Source organism: Myxocyprinus asiaticus, chromosome 43 (genome assembly GCF_019703515.2).
Source record: "Myxocyprinus asiaticus isolate MX2 ecotype Aquarium Trade chromosome 43, UBuf_Myxa_2, whole genome shotgun sequence".
Lineage (NCBI taxonomy): Eukaryota > Metazoa > Chordata > Actinopteri > Cypriniformes > Catostomidae > Myxocyprinus > Myxocyprinus asiaticus.
In genome coordinates this window covers 9,601,681-9,617,769 of record NC_059386.1, presented here as the reverse complement: position 1 = coordinate 9,617,769, position 16,089 = coordinate 9,601,681, and positions in this window count along the sequence as shown.

Here is a 16,089-nt window from a genome sequence, read left to right as displayed (position 1 = left end):
CCACCACACAGGAAAATAAATAGCTTATTTTAGTGAGGCAAGTGTCTTATTTTAGGCTTGTTTTTCCAGACCATGTTGCTTGTTTCTCTTGTGAGATCTGGCAACACTGCAATTGGTATTTCACCCACACCTTATAGCGCACAGTATTGTCACTTTAAAAAGAACATTATTAACTGTTCTTTTATTTTGCTCTAACCGGTAACCTTTTGGAAAGGAGGCTGCAGAACTTCGGAATTAGAATGAAAAAATAATGTTTTTGCCTCCCTTAGATGCCTCATATTGTTGGGGATTTTTTCCACTTTGTAGTCATGACACAAAGATATTTAATATCTTTATATAATAATTGTATATCATTATTATTATTATTACATTATTTCACCTGTTTCTATCAGTTATCTCATATGGTATCTCATGGACCTGTTTTATACCTTTTATTTTGATCTACTCTTATGCATTATGATGCTTCTTTTCAGTCACTTGTTTCCCAGCAAGGCACAATGTAATCTATGCTGTAATGTGCTGACTTACATTTACTGCAGATATTTTATTATACATTTAATTTATTTGTCCATGTTATTAATGTTGTATTCTTATTTTAAATGCATAAATTTTATATAATACATAACAATGTACATTCTTTATAACATAACTAGTATGTGCCTAACCTCGAAGCTGATGCTGATTCTTTTCAATCGTGCTTGCTCTCTGGTCCAGTTGTTAATGGCAAAACTGGCGTGAACACGTTATCAGTAAAGGAAGACAAATGACTTAAAGTTGCTATAGTGAGCAGCTCCCTCTGTTGGTCAAAATAAACAGCACATGATTAACCTTGTTGCCGGTAGGCTTCATTAGGGACTTTCTTGCAGAGGTGGGTAGTAACGTGCTACATTTACTCTGTTACATTTACTTGAGTAACTTTTTGGAAAAAAAAATTACTTTTAGAGTAGGTTTAAAAGTGGGTACTTCTTACTCTCACTCAAGTAAATTTCAAATGAATTTTTTTTACTTTTACTTCTTTACAATGGGTGGTGTTCCTGTCCTTACATTACTGGGTTTAATTTTAATTAATGTGTAATTTATTGAGAGATTATTGAATGGGACTTTTACGAGAGCGGAAGTTCACACAGCTGCACATGCTGAGCCGCTGTCACAGACTGTCACTCAATCACTGCAGCAGCATCAAACTCTTCAAAGTGAAACACTTTCTTCGCTCCGCACAGTGAAAAAAAAAAAAGAATAGTTTTGTCATGCAATGCCTTCATTTAACACCAAGACAAGCTGATATTTCAAGATTAAAATCACAGCTCCAATTTAAGGCAGCACGCTGAGGTAAATTTTGGCTCTAATCCTAACGCTGGTTTTTCTGTGTAATGAGATGGTCATTTTCAGGGTGATTCTGTAACTGGGCTTTTATGACATCAGTTTTTAAGTGTACATTTTTAAATCAGTGCAGCAGTATATCAGTGCGCTTTGTCCAGTATCACGCATGTCATGAGCAGTATTTACACATTTACCACATGCCCTCGCGGGGGTACTGGAAACTATCGCAGCTACTTCAGGCTGATTAACTGTATAAATCCATGTAAACATCCAAGTTAAGTGTAAATAAATGCCTTGGCTCTGCTGTTTGCGTGACTGACAACTGGAGCGCGAACAGACAGCATTTCTGTGCGTGCACAGCGAGGTGCGCGGGGCGCGCGCATGAGAGATGTGCAGGCGCGAGACAATCGTATGGGGAAGAGAGTGGCTGTATCAGAAATCGTTCACTATTTCCTATATAGTGAATGGCAGTTAGTACACTATATCTCAGCAGTGAGTGAACGAAATGAGTGAGTGAATTCGGACGCTGATGTATACACAAAGCGTCGGAGCTCTGGGGCTGTCACAGAAACATCACATGAACTTTTAAAATACTTTGGCCTTACTTGTTATTCTTATTAAATAATATATTAATACAATAAATCTTAATTCTGTTTGTCATTTTTAATATATATATGTTAATATAAAGAGTAAACACATTTGATCAAATAAAGAGTACATTTTAAAATGCATCTGTATGTTTTACCTCTCTATATGTTAATCAAGTAATGATTTGTCAAAAAGTAATTTGATACATTCAGCATGAAATAAAACATTGCAGGAGTGAAGGAAGCAGTAAACTCCCAGCTCATACGTCTTCCCGTGGTGGATTGTGGGCAATTAACTGTCGTCGAGTGTACATCAAATGTACACTCGAAATTAGAGTGCATTGTGGGTAATAATGAGTGAACAAAAGTAAGGAACAAGTGGCGAGCTCAGAATTCAGACAATCCTACAAAATGGTGGACACTCGAAATAGTGCACTATATAGTGGATAGGGGGCAGTTTCAGACACAGCGAGTGTTCCACGACTGGGGTTGGTCCCCTACGCACTAGGCTGCATACTCTGCGCTTAGAAAGCGGCGGTACTGCTGTACAGAACTAATGATCTAAATACTTTCGACACTGAAATCTGTAACTACACTGAAATAAGAATCCACACAGGACTTTAAAAGCTATGAAATAGCGAAAGAAGGCATTAATAAAGCATGATCTTGCTTTGGTTTATATTTCAGCATTATATATAATGTCCTTGTGGGACATTTTCACGTTTTCACCGTAATAATTACTAGAAATGTTTCCAAACCTCTCTTATTGACAAATTCATCCTGATCTGACAAGAGCCCTTAAAGTGATAGTTCACCCAAAAATTACAATTCTCATTATTTGTGTTTTTGGTGATTCACATTCTCTGCATATTGCCCCTGCTGTCTAGCAAAAAATGACAAATATTGATCTGTTTCTCACCCACACCTATCATATCACTTCAGAAGATATGGATTTAACTACTGGAGTCTTATGGATTACTTTTATGCTGCTTTTATGTGCTTTTTGGAGCATCACATTTTGGCATACAGAGCTAAAATATTGTTCTAAAAATCTTTATTTGTGTTCTGCAGAAGAAAGGAAGTCATACACACCTGGGATGGCATGAGGGTGAGTAAATTATGAGAGAATTTTTGGGTGAACTACCCCTTTAAAGTGATAGCTCAGCCATAATTTAATATTCTGTCATCATTTCCCTACCCACATGTTGTTCTAAACCAGTGTGACGCTTTGCATTATGTGGAACGCAAAACATGTTAGACAGAATGTTAGGGACTGACAGTCTCGCTCACCATTCACTTTCAAATTATGGAGGGGAAAAAAAATTAACTGAAGGTAAATAGTGACTCAGGCAAACATTCTGTCTAATATCTCCTTATTGTGTTGCATAGAAGAAAGAAAGTCATACGGGTTTGGAACAACATGATGGTGAATGATAACAGAATTTCCATTAATAATAATACTAATTCTGTAATACATGTTAAAGGTGTATTATGTAATGGAATATAGGGGAGTTAACATCTATTATGTCATTTGTAAAAGTAACAAGTTACTCACTACTTGAGTACTCTTTTAATTGGATATTTTCTTACTCTTACTCAAGTAATTATTTATGTTAGTACTTTTACTTCTACTTGAGTAATTATTTTTTAAAGTAATTGTACTGTTACTTGAGTACAGTTTTTGGCTACTCTACCCACCTTTGCTTTCTTGCCATGTATTTTCACTTAGCGGACTGTTTTGAACGTGCAATAAAAACGGGGACATTTCCGGGGACAGCTCCAGTCGGGGACAGACCATCAGTAACCGGGACTGTCCCTGGAAAATGGTAACGTCTGGTCACCCTATTGAATATTGCACATGGTTGTGTTGACAAAAAGGAAAGTATTTGGGGGCAGTTTTAACTGTTCATGAGTTGGATGGCCTGAGGGAAAAAACTGTTCCTATCCCTGGCTGTTCTGGTGCTCAGTGCACTGTAGCGCCGGCCAGAGGGCAACAGTTCGAAAAGGAATTGTGCTGGGTGAGTGGGGTCAAGAGTGATTTTAACAGCCCTTTTCATCACTCTGGATGTGTACAGTTCTAGCAGGGTGGGTAGGGGAGCACCAATAATCCTCTCAGTAGTTCAAACTATTCTTTGAAGTTTTTTGATGTCTGATTTATTAGCTGAAACAAACCAGACAGTTATAGAAGTGCAGAAGACAGACTCAATGACTGCTGAGTAGAACTGTATCAGCAGCACCTGTGGAAATTCCTCAGCTGGCAAAGAAAGTAGAGATGGGTCATTCATGAACGATTCATTCATTATGTGACTCAGAAGAACGAGTAGTCTCAGAGAGTGATTCGTTCATTTTGTGTTGGCCGCGCATGCGCATTGCACAACTTCCGTTTGTTACATGAAAACCGCATATAGGCACTGTACAGGAAACAGAAATGATTAGTTCACCTTTCAACTCTTTTGGTCCCAGTCGTTCGTTCTTTTGTCTCATAACAGCCGTCTGTCACATTACAAAAGAACGAACGACTCAGACCAGACGACTAGAGAGGTGAACTAATCATTTTTGTTTCCTGTGTGTGTGCATAGCCTATACGGCTGTCACGTGACAAAAGAACGAACGACTCCGAAAAGAAGATTAAATCCAGAGATTAACTAATCTTTCTGTTTCTCATAATTTGTCCTTGGCTGCATTATCATTTTTCCTTATTGGGACTATAATCAAAGTTTGCGTAAGTAGACGTGTTGGGGGGATTTGGGTATTGAAAATTTAACACAGTGTTTCCCATTAATTGACTTGACTCTGGCGGCACGCCGCAGTATAATTTGCCCCGTCACGGTCTCATAATGAACCTAAAACATTTTTACACTTCTCATCTAAAATATTTTTGCACTTCCCAGTCTCATAATAACATAAAATAAAAGGTTGTGTTTTGCGCTCTCTCGCGCGCGCCAGTCAGCTCCTCACCCGCTGCTGTAAACTCAAGCGCTCACACACACTCGCAGATATATGCACTGGAGTATTCCTAGATCTAATTCCGTCTAACGTTATTTGGTTGAGGAGGACGACAAACCTTTGAGGTAAGTAAAGTTAACTAACATTAAACGTATCTACTGCATTTATACACTACTCCACACACAATTTATCATCATCAGTGTACAAAAGCAAACAGATAATATTACTGCCGAAGTCAGAATCATGATTATGGTGACCATACGTCCTCTTTTTCCCGGACATGTCCTCTTTTTCTGACCTTAAAAACGCGTCCGGCCGTGATTTCTAAATTTGCGAGAATGTCCGGGATTCGGCTTTAGTTGCATTATGATGTGCATCTGGTCTAATACTTCATTGTGTGGCGTGCATATTTGCATTGCTTTAACACCTCTTTGTAAGTCCCGCCTTCTCGCACACCAATTGGTTGATTATAAGAGGTTTGCAGCAACTATTGGCCAAATTCCTGACTGTCAATCTCTCCGCGAATGCGCAAAGCGCTGTTGTGTTCAGCATCAAACTTACTTGACAGTAGCAGCAAATGACAGCTGAGTGGAAACAATGCCCAAACGAAAGTGCAAATTTACAGAAGATTTGCACAAAAAATTCTCATGCCTTCATCCAGGTCGAGATCCGTGGGAAGCAGAATGTATGACATGTAAAGCTGGCACTTATTTGTCAGTTGCTAATAAAGGTGCAAGTAATTTAGAAGCACACATTAGCTCTGCGAAGCATAAAGGGTCAGCAAAAGGTGAAAGTTCATCAGGTAAATTAACGGACTACTTTTTTCACAATATTGCTTCATTTTCCATGACCATTAAAAATAATAGTAATAGTAAATGAAGGTACACTCATGGCATCAAACATTTTATTTTAGTACATGGACATTCAAAAGAATTTGTATTTATTTATATATATTTATGTTATGCTAATAGAGTGTCTTTTTCACTGTATTAAAATTTGCATTCATATTAACACTGTTTTGAACCTTATTATTCCACACCCCCCAAATCATGATTAACGTAAATTAACGTTAGCATTACTAGGTTAATTGGCATAACGTTACACCGCTTATGGTTTCACTAGCTAGCTATCGTTAGCAGTCTGAGGGAACGTTAGAAAAATAAAAAGCTGAAACTGACATCCCTAGTTTGTACCCTGTGAGAGATTAGTTAGCACCACAGATTCTAGCGCTGAGTGAATACTGTGGGTCGGGTAGTGTCAATCCAGCTAATTTTAGCCAATCTCTTTTGGCGAGGCAGGCCTTGGCTCTGTTGATGAACAGCTGTCAATTAAACCCTGGCTGGGGATGAAGTGCATCATGTATATGGGGAAGAATTGGGGGCGCTGTTTCTCACAATTCGATTTATTTCAAAGTAGCTTACTGCAGCTTTAAGAGCACAAAATTGTTTACAAGAGCACAACACTAGCCTCTTAGTTTTGCACTCAAAGTGCACCAGATGAAAGTATTTAAAATGTACAAAATTTTCTTACGGGGGAACATGCCCCCGGATCCCCCTAGAGGGTCAGAGGTCCACCCCCCATAGTCTCACAAAATCCTGTATGAAACACTGTAACATTTTAATTTAATTCTGCTCAAATTAAAAAAATGAATGAAATGACTTGAATAAAGATTTGTTCATTTTGCTGAACAAGACTCAAAGATCCAAGTCAGTAAAAGGATCCGATCTTCCCATCACTAGAAGGAAGTACAACCTCTGCTAGGCCTATTTCAATAAAAGAGTCTATGTGGGTCTCCCACTTCAGGTCCTGTGAGATGGTAGTGCCCAGGAACTGTAAATTAAACATAATTTGCACACAAATAAACAATCTAATGCAATGTACTTAACATAAAGTTGTTTTATGGATCTGTTTTTAAATACACTTTCCTAGTACAATTACTAGGCCTGCATTGCAGATAATTGTATTTAAATGTGACTTGTGTAAATGGACACTGTAATGTGAGCCCAGTTAGCAAAAAAACAACAGACAGAAGGCTGCTCAAGTTATTATGCAATAGTCATTATGTAACGTGTAAGTTGGTTAGACTAGGTCTGCTCTACTAGGCTTTAGAGTTCACATTCTATTAACTTGATTAAATCAACACTAAATTGTGGTAGGCTATGAAGGTTGATTGATTTGAGGTTGGGTTAGGGCACCTGCTGTCTGCCAGGAAGAATTCTGGGACCTTTGTACAAACGGCTACTAGTTCTAATTTTATCAGATGCTACTTTTTCTTTTCCTTCATTGTGTTGTGCAAATGGCACTCCCATGTGGTCAAGATAAAACTAAATATTAACCATTTTACAGTTTACACGCTTGACATTACACTACAGGGCATAAAAATCATAGATAGGCCACCTAGAGACTTAAAGAGATAGTTCACCCAAAAATGAAAATTCTCTCATCACTCACCCTCATGCCATCCCAGATGTGTTTGACTTTCTTTCTTCTGCTGAACACAAATGAAGATTTTTAGAGGACTATCTCAGCTCTGTAGGTCCATACAATGCAAGTGAATGGTGGCCAGAACTTTGAAGGTCCAAAAAGCACATAAAGGCAGCATAAAAGTAATCCATATGACTACAGTGGTTAAATCTATATTTTCAGAAGCGATATGATAAGTGTGGGTGAGAAACAGATCAATATACTGTATAAATCCTCTTTTTTTTTTTCTTCTTGTTTTTTTTTTTACTATAAATGTCCACTTTCACTTTTACATTCTTCTACTTTTGTTTTTGGTGATTTGCATTCATTTTGCATATCACCACCTACTGGGCAGGGAGGAGTATTTATATTAAAAAAGGACTTAAATATTGATCTGTTTCTCACCCACACCTATCATATTGAAAACTGTGGATTCAGTGGCATCACATTGCCATCTACAGCAGAAAACATACATAGCAACCAGAGAAGCCCTATTCCGGTTCTTTTGAATTTGAATCAAAAACTTAATGAACCGAAAAATAATTAATTTCAGTTTGTCCAACTAGTGAGACCTAAATAATTACTGACTAGATGTTCAAATGACAATGTGTAGTTAAATATTCACATTATGATTTTTGTTTGTAATTATTGATATTTTAATTAATTAATACAAATAATTAAAAAGACTGTTAAACACACCTTCTGCAAGAATTTGTTCTATTAAAATATGAAATGATCATCATTTAAAACAGACTGAGGGCAGTAGGCCCTAAATAGAGAAAGAATTGCATTTCTTTTTTCAAAATAATTCTTCCTCAAAAGTACTAAAAAAATAGTGAATGGAATCATTAAGGAACAGGAATCCTAATCATATTCCCTCAGACCAGGGACTCTTCAACTCTCCCATCATTGCTTCATCACAGTCATCCGATTCCGGCAAAGAAACTCCTCCATCCAACGGCATCATCGATCAGGCTGCTCCAAGCTGAGGACGCAGGGCTTCTTGCTCAGCAAACCGCACTCCAAGACGGAGGAACGAGCCCTCTCCTCCGCCGTCCAGATCACTCAGATCTTCAACCTCTGCTGACCACCTAACTATACCTGTCATTACAAAATGGACAGTTAATAAACTTCGCCAAGCTCTAGCCGCTTCTAACATCCACATTTCTCGCAGGCTAAGCAAAATCCAATTATATGATTTATATGTCTCTTCCCAACATGACATTCCTTCTACCTCTAAAACTCCTGAAAACATGATAGCCGAATCCTTACCTTCTACAAGTTCCTCCAGACGCGACATTCCAGCTCGCAAACACCCCGACCGCTCACAACCCTCCGGGGTTTCAGGTACAGGCCATTTCTCCCTCACCAAACTTCCATCCCATAAAAGGCCTTCAGCCAGCGCGGCGTCAGCACCAGGCCAAGTGTCTAGCAAGCCACCACCTCTCCTTTCTCTCTCTTGCCAGCCTCTGCTCACTTCGCTCCCAACCACCAAGCACCCCGATGCAGTAGTCTGCCCGCCGCCACTGCTCGGAGTTTCACCAACCTCAAAGGCTCTAAATCCTTCTTCTCAACCAGCCTTCCCCAGCTCTCTCCCCCTGTCCTACCCTTGGGCTTTCGGAGTGGAATCGAGCGCGAGGCTGCCTCCGCTAACAACAAACGCTCCAGCTCAATGTTTACCTTTTCCAGCACCTCCCCCCTCACTCTATCCTGCCTTCGGAGCCGCCCCAGGCATGAGGATGCCTCCGCCTTCAGAGCCGGCTCCGCCCCCACTCCTTCTCGGCGGGCCTCATCCAGCCCGCCCCTCTATTTTCACCCTCCATACAGCTACGCCTCTAGCTACTCCCCCAAATGCCACAGCCATGGAACCTCCGCAAGTGTCCAATAATCTCCGGACCCAGATTTTGTCAGGTGCAGATATAGACCTTTCTGCTCTTCTCTCTCTCTCTACCCCACCAATGAGCCGCAACGTCTTTTAGATTGCGACGACTTTTCAGTAACGCTTAAAAACACAAAAATCACCTCCACTCATACACTCTCCTTGGCAGAATTCTGTATTTCATTCAGCCGTTATACAGAAGTTATTTGCTCTGTGTTTCCACACAGACGACGTGAGCTAAATGATTACATGGCGATCATTGCATAGCTCTCTCTCTCTTTCGGCGGCAGTCATTTCTACACCTACCATAAAATGTTCTCTGCCAAATGCGCTGTTCGAGTCGCGCGGTGGAACCAGTGTCCATACTGGGGAGCCCTCAACTTAGATCTCCATAACAGACTTTTCCTGGGCTGCCACAGCATTTCCTGCACAGTATATAGATCATCAGACCATCAAACTGAATTATGCCCTCTCATAAATTCTAACCTTCCCATCCGGTCAGCCCAATGATCCGAAAACTCTACCAGCTACGTCCCACGCCCCTCCAACAACCCTCCCCCCGATCAAACTGATCGCGATTTCAGAGGAAGCGTAGTAAGAGTTTCAACCGGCAGACAAGTTTGCAACAACTTCAATGAGTTTTTTGCCCTAGGCAACGCTGTAGTTTCCTGCATGTCTGTTCCCATTGCGGCGGCGCGCATGCCCGCCCTATCTGCCCTGTTTCAAAATCTTTCAAAATTAAAAATCTCAAAAAATATCTTAGCACTCCTGTCAATATTTCTTCTCTTGCTAAAGAACTTGCAAACCATCCCGACGCCCAATTTACAAATTACCTCCTGAATGGTTTAAAATCTGGCTTCAACCCCGGGCTAGAAAGCTTGCACTCCACTAGCGTTATTTGCAATAATTTGCAATCTGCTCTAGCTGAACCCGAAGTGGTGGATGAACTAATCCATAAAGAGCTAAAATCAGGTTTTATGATCGGCCCGTTCGAAGCCCCCCCTTTCAAACCTTCCGCATCAGCCCTATAGGGGTAGGGACTAGAAAATTCTCAGGCAAAAAACACATCATCATCGATCTTTCGGCCCCGCACGAATCTCAATACCCAAGCATTAACAGCCTAATTCCTCTTGAAGAATTCTCTCTCCACTACCACAGTGTTGACCAAGCCATCCAAATGATAAAAAATGTCAGAAAAGGAGCCTGGCTAGCTAAAGTCGACATCACTTCAGCATTTAAAATAATGCCCATCCAAAATAATGATTTCTGGCATCTTTTCGGAGTTTGCTGGCGAGAGAATTTCTATTTTTCTGTCCGCCTCACTTTTGGATGTAAAAGCAGCCCCAAGATTTTTGACTTATTGTCTGAATCTATCTGCTGGATCTTGTCAAATAACTACACCGTTCCCCACTTAATTCACCTACTAGATGATTTTCCTCTTCATCTCGCCCCACGACGCTCCTCCCGCTGCCCACCTCTGTACAACCAGAAACTTTTTTCCGATTTAGGAATTCCAATTTCCCATAAGAAAACAGCGGGTTCCTCCTCATCCATCAAATTCCTAGTTATCATTCTCGATACAGATGTCTTTCAAGCCTCCCTGCCAAAAGAGAAAATCAACAGGATAATCATAATTATGTCCAACTTCCTATCTAACAAAAGCTGCTATAAACGAGAGCTCCTCTCCCTCCTCGGGCATCTCAATTTCACCATGCGCATCATTCCCCAAGGCCACCCCTTCATCTGGCACCTGCTCAACCTCGCCTCATCTGTCGCTGCTTTAAATGATAAAATAACCCTAAAAGAAATTCAGAGTATTAGCTCCAGAGGCAGACTCGACTCCGATCCCGGTACCTCCCTGTTCGGAGATGAGATTCCTATAAACCATCCCCTCAAACAACTTCTCACCGCATCACATGACTCCATAATTCGAGCAGTCTCACCGAGAACTCTCCAAACCTGGAGACTTCCAAGCCTGGAAAAGCTACAAATAATTTCACCAAACCTATAAGCTGATTCCCAAATTTTTCCCTACTATCCATTTCATCTTTTATTTCTTTCCTAAATCAATTCAAAGGCATTCAACCAGGTACCATCAAAGGCTATCTGAGCGGCGTACATTTCTTCCACAAATTAATATTCGGCAAGTTAGCTCCAGCAATCAATAACCCCCAAATTTCTCTGCTAATTAAAGGAATTAAAAAAATCCCAACCTGCACGCCCAGACACCAGAATGCCTCTAACCATCGACATTTTTACAAAATGCCTAACAACTCTCCGCCTTGGTTACCATTCATTAAACACAGCCCGCACGCTTGACGCTATGTTCATTCTAGCCTTTTTCGGCTTTTTGCGCAACTCAGAAATCACTGTCAACACTCAATTCAATCCCAGAATCCATCCCACCTTCTCAGACCTGCAAATTATAGATAACGAAACAATCAGACTCTTCATTAAACAAAGAAAAACGGATCAATTTAAAAAGGGGCATTTGATTTACATTTTCAGTTTGCCCTCCCCCATCCAACCTTACCAATCCCTCGCTTCATTTCTTGCTCACAGACATTCCCACACCAAGTCCCCTCTGGATCCACTATTTACCAATGATAATAATCACGCAGTTTCAAGATTCTGGTTTCAAAAGCACCTTAAATCAGTCCTTCTCCATTCCAGCATCCCGGCAAAATTTTACTCCAGTCTTCATTCCGTATCGGCGCAGCAACCATCACTGCCCAAAAAGGTTTATCGGAACAACAAATTCAACCTCTCGGTCGTTGGTCCTCAGACGCATATCACACCTACATCAGATCCAATCGTTTCCACATCAGGAAAGCTCATCAATCACTAATCAGCTAAATTACTTATCAGTACCACCTGTCACCGTCACGCACATCACCACCCGCTGCCGTGTCGATACATTGTACATACACACGCCCTTACACACGTATAGCCGCTGATGTGTGTGCGCGTGTACACATGTATGTGCGTGCGTGCGTGCGTGCGTGCGTGCGTGCGTGCGTGTGTGTGTGTATACGTATGTATGTATGTATGTATGTATGTATGTGTGCGTGTATATATATTTATGTATATATGTGTGTACACATGTATGTATATATATATATATATATATATACTACTATATACTATATACTATATACTACTATATATATATATATTACTTCTAATTTAAATATATATATATATATATATATATTTAAATTAGAAGTTCTCCCATTTGAATCGCAGCATAGTCCTCTCCATCAAATGCTGCGCAAACTCATCCATGACCTTGTATCACGAGCTCTCCCCTCTGAGGCTACTGATAGGCTTTTTGTTTCAGATAAAGAGTGCCACCTGTTCGATTGCTTGCTGGGCTTACCCGTTCGAATGCAGTGAGCACTCTCTCTATAGAGCAGTCTCCCATTCGAATCGCAGTGTGAGCTCTCCCTTTCGAACACATTTGGAACTAGTTGTAACTATAGGGGAGAGTGGGGTAAGATGAGATGAATTATTATTATTATTTACATATGTCTGTAAAATAAATAGAGCTACCTTTATTTCAAGGTGTCTGCTATCACTTTATATTGTAAAAATGAGCCACAAACAACTGGCCGTTTAAATAAATGTGATCCATTTGGTTAACTTGCCCCAGGTTGGGGGGTAAGTTGCTCCTGGTCAGTGAGTAAGACAAGCCACCTGAGAGGTATTCCAGAAAGCAAGGTAAACTTACCATGACATAAACTCTGAACTCTCGGTTAATTAACCCAAAACTTGCTTACTCACGGTATGTGTGTTCCAGAACACCTGCGCGAGGTTAGTTCACTCAACCATGAGTTTGAAACTCATGAGTTTGTCCGCATTCTCGGTGAACTCAGAAAGGCATTCTCAGCAGATCCCCAAATCCACGCGTCACCATGGAAACAGATGCTAAGAAGAAAGGCATGCCATATTTCAGTTACGCAGAACATGAAGTTTTAATGACTGCAAACGAGCATTACTTCATCTTCCCTCGTAATAGCGATAGGAGCTACATCGGTTAAGGACTGAGAGTTTGCTTGACAGAAAGTATACTGAATCATTGCATGAATTTTTAAATGAATAAAACTATAATGTTTTACCGTACATGTAAAAGTTTAATTCAACACTAATATTAGACATCTCTCGCCTACATTAATGTTTAATAGATCGACCGTTATGTTATTTGTTTGCACTGAACTTCATTATACGTATTAACACTCATATTCTATTAATATTAGAATTGGCTATAGGTTTACTATTTATTTTAAGATTAACTGTACTGGTATTTTATTGTACAGTAGGGTCCATCTGCCTCCAGCAACTTGGTACGGAATTAAATTATGTTGTTTTAATTGAAGATCATGTGTCTGACTATACATTATAGATGTTCATGATCTCAGCATTAGAGAAAAGTAACTCATCTCTTCCTTGTTAACAGGAAGCTGTAAAAGGTCTCTATTGAAATGCAGAACAAAAATGTAATTTAGAGATGGACCATGTACAGTTTCTGATGGAGTAGAGGAGGCTGAGCATCAGAAAGATACTACATCTTTTCATTTAATCACCTGACCACCAGCTAAATGAGGGCACTGTGTGTGACTCTAAATGACAGCATGTCTCATTTATATTTTCAGATAATAGAGTAATGTACAAGTCTGGAAATGTGTGCATTTATATGTACCATAGCCTACATGAATTAGAGTGATAAGAAATAAAATCTCTAATCTGTGGTCTGTGAAATTATCACATATTATCTAGTTAGTGAAGAAGAATAATGAGCGATTAATTGCTTAAGCTTTTAATTGGCAGACATTGCTTACATATTGATACTATGGAATGTCATTTTATAAATAACATTAATATTCATTGACTGAAGGAACTGTAAATAGAATGTGGGTGCTATAATCATTTTATTCTATGAAATTTATAGAATAAAAATGATTTATTAGAAGGGCTAAATATAAATACATAAAGCCCTGTCTTCACAGTGAAGAGTGTGGGGGACTTAGCAATGTGTTCTGTGTTAAAAAATATTACAGTATTAAAACCGTCCCATTAAAAGTTAAAGCACAATGTACACAGTTTGTTCACTTTTGAATGCAAATCTGCAGTGTGAGACTGGAAATGCCGAAGTAAAGAAGATTTGTGAGGTAAAGATTGCAGTTTACCGTAATATTGCTTTAAAAGTATAATATTGTGTGTAATCTGAACTTTCTCGCCCACTGTGCCGCTATTAAAAGGGTACGCTTGCGCTGACAGCCTCTGAAACATACTAACATCTACCTGAAATAAACTAAGCAGGAGCAGGATATGTTCAGAGAGTAAGTTGCTATGGCTACTAACATACCCTGAAAGTTACCTCCGTTTTTGGAACCGAAAGCTGAGGTTGTCGCATAACCTGCTTTCTGGAATACACCCCTGGTCAGTGGGTAAGACAAGCCATCTGGGGGTAAGTTGACAAATTAAAATTTTTCCAGTGATACACTGAATAAAATTCCACCATTTATTTTTATCTATAATTTTTATTCTATAATTTATTTATTTTTTAATTATAATCTCCTACTTTACTCTTGTTTCCTTTAAAACCGATGATTGTTATTGCATGTAAACGATGGAATGCTTTGGATCAATCATTAAGCATAGCCTAAAGTAAATAAAAAGAAAATAAAAAAAATAATAATAATCTTTGCCAGAAAAAAAATACAAAATAAAAATGAAAAACTCACTTCTTTAGGTCTTGTTTTAACTTCAAACATTATAAACAGAACAGTTATTGGAGCAAGTTTGTTTTGATACAAACTTATAGCTGGACTAAAATCCTATTAGTTCGCAGTTAGGAAAGTATACTTACAAAAGCAACGCGGTCGGCTGGGCGCAATCCTATTTGCAACATGCAAAAACGAAGTATGTACTTCGTTTTTGCATGTTGCGGATTGGATCACGTCTGGCCGACCACGTCGTTTTTGTGTGTATACTTTTCTGACCACTAGCGAACATGAACGCGTTCGACACATGCGCACTACAGCTGTTTTGTGATAATCTTTTAGTACGTTCAATGGCCAGCGCATGCGCAGAAGATGCGCACAGATGATGACCAAGGCGCGAGTCAACAAAATCTAGGCGGCGCACGGCCAAGCCACACAGCTGTGCTGATGACGCAATTTGCGTCACACATACTGTGCGTGGAGCAATCAGCAACGCAGACCCGAAGTATACTTTGGCCTTACCCCTAACCGTGAGTGGAAGTGATGCCCCTTTTGGAGTTGGCACAACCCCCTTTTTAGTAACCTCACCCTTTCTGGACTAACCCTGCCCTCTTTTGGAGATTTAGCCCCCATTTGGAGAGTGGTGCTTCATGGCTAACATTGTTCTACTCAAATCATGAGTATTTATATACCGGATATACATCATTATGCATGATATGTCATTTTGTACCTGAATAAATTTGCTGTGGCCCATTTCACATCACAAGCGTAATCGGCACGTGAGCAGAGCATACTTTTTTCGCCGTCCATAATAACAGATTTTATCATTCACATCGGAAGCATCAACAGCGCGTCAGAGCGTAACGTGAGCTGCAGTGCAGCTGGGGTTTCAGCTCCGAGTCTCATGGGCGGATCATCTGCCACCCCAGTATAAGTATACAAATGTATGAAATATAAATGTAAGCTGTTGATATTTTGTAGGGGCTTATTAATCTCCCCGGATGCACAAATGATTACACAGACTGATCGTGTGATTGATTACAGTGGCAGCCAATCACGTGAAAATATATCAGTGGTCAATTGCGTGATAGGTTAAAGAAGTGTCCAATGGCGTGATGGGTTACAGCAGCAGCCAATCGCGTACTTGATGCTGCAGTGCATGTGCAGTGTT